The sequence below is a fragment of the Aquarana catesbeiana genome, linkage group LG02, assembly GCF_042186555.1.
Source record: "Aquarana catesbeiana isolate 2022-GZ linkage group LG02, ASM4218655v1, whole genome shotgun sequence".
Classification (NCBI taxonomy): domain Eukaryota; kingdom Metazoa; phylum Chordata; class Amphibia; order Anura; family Ranidae; genus Aquarana; species Aquarana catesbeiana.
This window is the reverse complement of record NC_133325.1, coordinates 418,362,293-418,368,292: the sequence shown is the minus strand read 5'-3', so window position 1 is coordinate 418,368,292 and position 6,000 is coordinate 418,362,293.

Sequence of the window (6,000 nt, the reverse complement as noted above, 5' to 3'; positions counted from 1 at the left end):
GGGTTGTGAGGAAGAGGCCCTTGTCCCCATCAACATGGGGACAAGGTGCTTTGGGGGGCTACCCCAAAGCACCCTCCCCCCATGTTGAGGGCATGTGGCCTGGTATGGTTCAGGAGGGGGGGCGCTCTCTCGTCCCCCCTTCTTTTTCTGTGGCCTGCCAGGTTGCGTGCTCGGACAAGGGTCTGGTATGGATTTTTGGGGGGACCCCATGCCATTTTGTTTTTAAATTTTGTCATGGGGTTCCCCTTAATATCCATACCAGACCTGAAGGGCCTGGTATGGAATTTAAGGGGACCTGCCACATCATTTTTTTTTAAATATTGGTTCGGTGGTTCCCCTGCGGGGAATTCCCATGCCGTTTTTATCAATGAACTTTTATGTGTATTGTCGGACCGGCAATTCATTAATAGCCGCGAGTAGTTTTAAATGACTTTTTTTCCTTTGAAATGTCATTTTGCTGTCAGACTGTTCTTAACACAGGAAACATGCGCCCCTTTACAGGCATACTATAGACACCCCCCCAGGTACGAAATTTAAAGGAATATTACACTTTTATTGTTTCACTTTAAGCATTAATAAAATCACTGCTCCCGAAAAAACGGCCGTTTTTAAAACTTTTTTTTGCATTGATTCATGTCCCCTGGGGCAGGACCCAGGTCCCCAAACACTTTTTATGACAATACCATGCATATAAGCCTTTAAAATTAGCACTTTTGATATCTCCCATAGACTTTTAAAGGGTATTCCGCGTCTTTCGAAATTGCCGCGAACACCCCAAATTGTTCGCTGTACAGCAAACTGGCGAACAGCCGATGTTCGAGTCGAACATGAGTTCGACTCGAACTCGAAGCTCATCCCTAATCATGGATCAGCAGCCATGATTACCGTGGTCATTTTACATAGAGGGACACAGGAACAGGCAGGATCAACAGCATAGAAAGGGACAGATTACCACTGTGCTGTTTAACCTGCTATAAGGGAACAGGATCTTTATTTTTTTAGGGTTATAACCTCTTTAAACCTAAGACTCTCTTGACTGAGGGCCTACAAGTAAGCTATCCTCAATACCTTGTTAATCTTACACGTCTCACTTGGGGAGTGATGGGAGAATGGGAGTGTTTGCCATTCTCTTTATCGCCATTAATACAATGTGGTCATCTATTTTATAACTGTGTGTGCGTATTGTTACTGTGTGGCTGCCAGGAGACTCCCTGGCCAAAGTAATTTGGTGGTGTCAGTAGGAGTGGGGCTCTGTTTAGGGCCAAGAGAGGAAAAGAGGACCCAAATTTACCAGCAGCTCCTTTGGGGGTGACACTACAAAAGGTATGATTTGGGAGCAACAAAACAGGCAAATATTATTAATCGTATGCTATTTTCATGGTGATTCATGATTTTAACTATTATAAGACACAGCTATGCAGAATTATTTTTTTAAAGGTAGAAAAGAGCATACCTGCGTCAGTGGAATGAGTAAGGTGGCAGGTGGTTGGCAGTGCTGTGAATCTAAATATTTGCATACAGCCTAACTGAGATGAACAAATCATAAAAAAATTCGGTTCTGAATAACTGTACATATATTTGTCTAATCTGCAGACTATTATAATTTTTTTTTCAGATTGGTAAAAATCTGCATAGATATATTCAGGAGTATGCAAAAAATTGCAATTCACAGATTTAGCTGGTTTTCAAACCAAATAACCCCTTTCTGCAATTAATTCTAAAAGGTTGTCCATTATTATGAAGAGTAGCTGTAATGTCATGGTTTCTGATTTGTAACCTTTATCTGGATCCTTTTTCTGAATTTCCTGCTGGCCTGTCCATCCAATAACTTCCCATTGCAAATTTACTTTTATATGAGATGTATGGTATAATATTGTGGCAAGCTTATTAGAGATGTATCCTCAATCAGGCTAAATACTTTTCTTAACTCACCAAAAGAAGCTTTAAATGGGTAACTGGCACAGCAGTAATAGCACCAACAGCATCTTGACAAAGTGGGTGACAATGTATTCCTTTTTTTTCCTAGATATTACAAAATTGGTTGCTAATTGTTGTAGGGAGCAGGAGAAGAAGGAAGAGAAGGAGTAAACTCAGGTGGTGGAGTGCAGTAGACTATGTAAAGCAGATGTGCCTCTGAGATTTACCCTCCCCATTTTTAGTTGATGGACAATTCAATGCCAGAACAGTACTGAACATTGAAGAAAACAACAACAGACAATGACATGAGAACGGGATTAGTGACATATCAGCTTCACAAATTTAGCCATTGTACTTCCTTCAAAAGAAAGCCTGCAGGCATATCATGTGCATGTAAGAGCTGAAATGATCAAATACTAGCCATGTTTTAGCTTTTGTGCTAGTGCAGACATATAAAGTGTCATTAAGAGGTAGTTTCTGAAGATAAAGAACAATGCTACAGTGGTTATGGAGCCTAAGCTATTGACCGCACCCTTATGTGAATGGAACAGGATGCACAGTGTTGTGTGTCATGGCCAATACGAATTAACGGAAACTACAAATAATCTGGCCAGCATTTGTCATTCAACTGACAATCCTCCACTGCAAAAAAAAAAACAAATTGTTTATTGGTGTTGTTGTACCTCATACAGGACATGTAGTAACTCAGCTCTGAATCTTCTAACACCAACTGTCTTTAGCCTGATTGAGTTTAGCCCATCAAATCTGACCTGCAATCAACAGCAAACGTTTAAAATGACTATGATTACCACCTGCATTTATATAAAAATGTAAGTATGTTGCCAATTAAACAAATATCATCTGTGTTTACTCCCCGCACTCCATCCTTCAAAGGCATACTACACCAACAAATCCCAAAAATGGATGAAGATGATCAGAAATGAATGCACCACAAGCATCCAAACATGGCAAAAATACAGTACACGTTTTTATATTATAAATATCGAAATGTAAAAAGGAAACTTTCTTAAAGTGGTTGTAAACCCATTACAACAACTTTATGCTACAGGTAAGCCTATAATAAGGCTTACCTGTAGCTACCCGGGATATCTCCTAAACCTGCACAGTTTAGGAGATATCCCCCGTCCCCTGCATGTGCCAATGACATCGGCACATGCGCACTGGGGCAAACTGAAGCAAGTCTTGCTTCAGTCTGTGTGCTGTTACCAGCGGCTCCCGCGAGCATGTGCGAGAGTGACGGCATACTAGCTCATTATGCCTTTGTCTTGCAGAGTTTTTTTTTTTTTTTTACCAGGGTTTACAACCACTTTAATAGAGCTACTTTCCAACTACCATCCTTGTGAACCCAATACTAAGATCACCACGTGAAAAAAATTAAGTAAATTAAAAACAACTTAGGGGTGGTATGTAGGATACAGTATCATTATTTTGTAGCACGGCCCCCTAAGGGACTGCTTGGAATTACCTGCTCATCTGCATTACCATGACCTAGTGAACATTCCAACCCACCTGCCACTCTGGGTACAGACATCCTTATATCACTGTAGAGTAATAAATCAGACAATTCCATGTGTTTATGTTCTGAGAATATTTACTTGAACCAATTAAAGGAGATGTTGTCACAAAAAGAAGGTAATATATCTGCTGAGTTTTAGGCAACAGCGCCAATTCAACAAAGGATTCACTCCGAAAGACACAAGGCAAAATATTAACAAATGACAATATGATATACACACTTCCTTAAAGAAATAATGCTACCCCCTAAAGGGATGTTTCAGCTAACAGATTATACTGACACTATGCAGAAGATGGAACCTGGCCAGCCGATACTGTTATGCTAAGTAGAGACAGCAGGTCTAGAAGTGAAGTTCTAATGGCCCTTGTATCAGCAATAGCATCAATGTTCCCGTTGCAGATCTGATGTAGGAGCTCATTAACTGTAATCCGATTAGGTGTTGTGGGAAGAAATAGGTTTCTTGTAGTGAGGAAGGATAAAGATATCTAAGCATAGTGTTCAAATAGATTCATTAGAGTATTCCTAAAGTAAAGATGTTTGTGCAAAATGTCCCAGTGAAAATGTGACAAAGCATGGGTAAAGGTTGGGCGACTGCCTTCTCACCAACGACCAGATCGATATGATGTCTTCTGGACAGTAACTCGTGTAGGGACACTCATGCAGCAGGTCTCGATCTCCCAATGTGAAGCTTGGTGCACCGACTGGCAGGCGACTGGAGTGGAGTGATGCTGGAAGGATGTCCGATGGCAAATAGCTAGGCCCCTCAGGTATGGGTTGGAAGGTGGTACTCCGTGTGGTAGGCCCTGACCCCTCTCTCCATGCACGGAGAGGTCCATCTTGTGTCAGGCTCGAGAGGAAGCAAGCTCCTCGTGGGCTTTTGCTTCTTTTATAGCTACTCTCAGCAATCTTCCTAATGGTAGCAAAGATCCCTGGGATGTGTAGTCCAGGCACATAATCATGCAAAGCAATTATCTGACGGGAGAACTACTCATCCCACAATCCTTTTTGTTTGGCACACAAATATGATGTCATCTGATACACTGATCACTAGAAATACCAGAGGGTACGGTGCTTTAGGATTGTAGTCCATATTGCTACATTTCTTATTATTATTTAGCACAGTAGACATGTGCAGAACGGAAAAATGTGTTACGTTTCGGATATATTCGTTATGTTACCAATTTCATTTTGTTGCGGAATTCATTTAGTGTCATTTCAGAATTTGTTTATTTTCGTATAATTTTTGTTACATTGTGTTTAGTTTATGAAGAATAGCTGGCTGTTAAGCAGCGGGCCGAGAAACCGGCCGCTGTGTCCTTAAAAACCGATGACTCATCAGCTGTCAGCGGGCTTCCCCACTGACAGCTGAAATGTAAACAAAACAATGCCGGCAATAGAAAAAAAAAAAAAAAAAACAGTTTGGGGCCCCCAATCCATACCAGGCCTTTCAGGCCTGGTATGGATTCTAAGGGGAATCCCACACCAAGATGAAAAAAAAAAACGGCTAAGATCCCCCCAAAATCCATGCCAGACCCTTATCCGGACATGCAGCAAAGCAGGCCAAGGGAGATGAGCAAGCATTCCCACCTCCTGAGCCATAACAGGCTACATGCCCTCAACATGGGGGGGTGCTTTGGGGCAGAGGGGCTCTGCTCCCCCCATACCAAAGCACCTTAATCTCATGTAAGGGTCTGGTATGGATTTTGGGGGGGCACACAGCGTTTTTTTTTATTTTGCAGTGGGAACCCCACTTAAACTGAAACAATAAAAATGAAAAATTCTTTTAAATATGGTGCCTGGGGGGGGGGGTCCCCTTAGTCTGCCTGTAAAGAGGTGCATCTGTAGCGTGTATAGAACATGCAGCAGCAAAAATGAAATTTCTAAAGTAAAAAAAAGGAGTTAAATCACATTTAAATTGACTTGTGGTTGCCATTGCTGGCACCCAGCTATTTAAAAAAAAATAATGAATAAAATTTCACGCCAAAATTAAAAAGAAAAACGTGTAGGGTCCCTCCCAAAATCCATACCAGACCCTTATCCGAGCACCCAGCAAAGGAGGGGACGAGCGAGCGCTCCCCCCTGGTATGGTTCAGGAGCGCCCCCTCCTGAACCATACCAGGCCACATGCATCCACACCCCAAAGCACCTTGTCCCCACGTTGATGGGGACAAGGGCCCTTTTCCCAACAACCCTGCAGTGGGTGTTGGGGACTGAGGGGCTCATCGCAATCTGGAAGCCCCCTTTAACAAGGGGGCCCCATATCCTGGCCTCCCAATGTGAATGAGTATGGGGTACATTGCGCCCCTACTCATTCACCAAAAATAGTGTCAAAAATAAAGAAAAACAGTAAACAGTTTTTGACAAGTCTTTTATTAAAAAAAAATAAAAGCTCCGCCTGTGATGAAGGCTGACCGCATAATGCCTACTCTGCCGGGTGACAGTTCCTAAATAGCTAAGGGACAGGGCTATATGGTGACGTCACCTGGTGACCCTCACCCCCTTGTGACATCATCGACCTAGCATGCCCGGTCGGTGATGTCACAAGG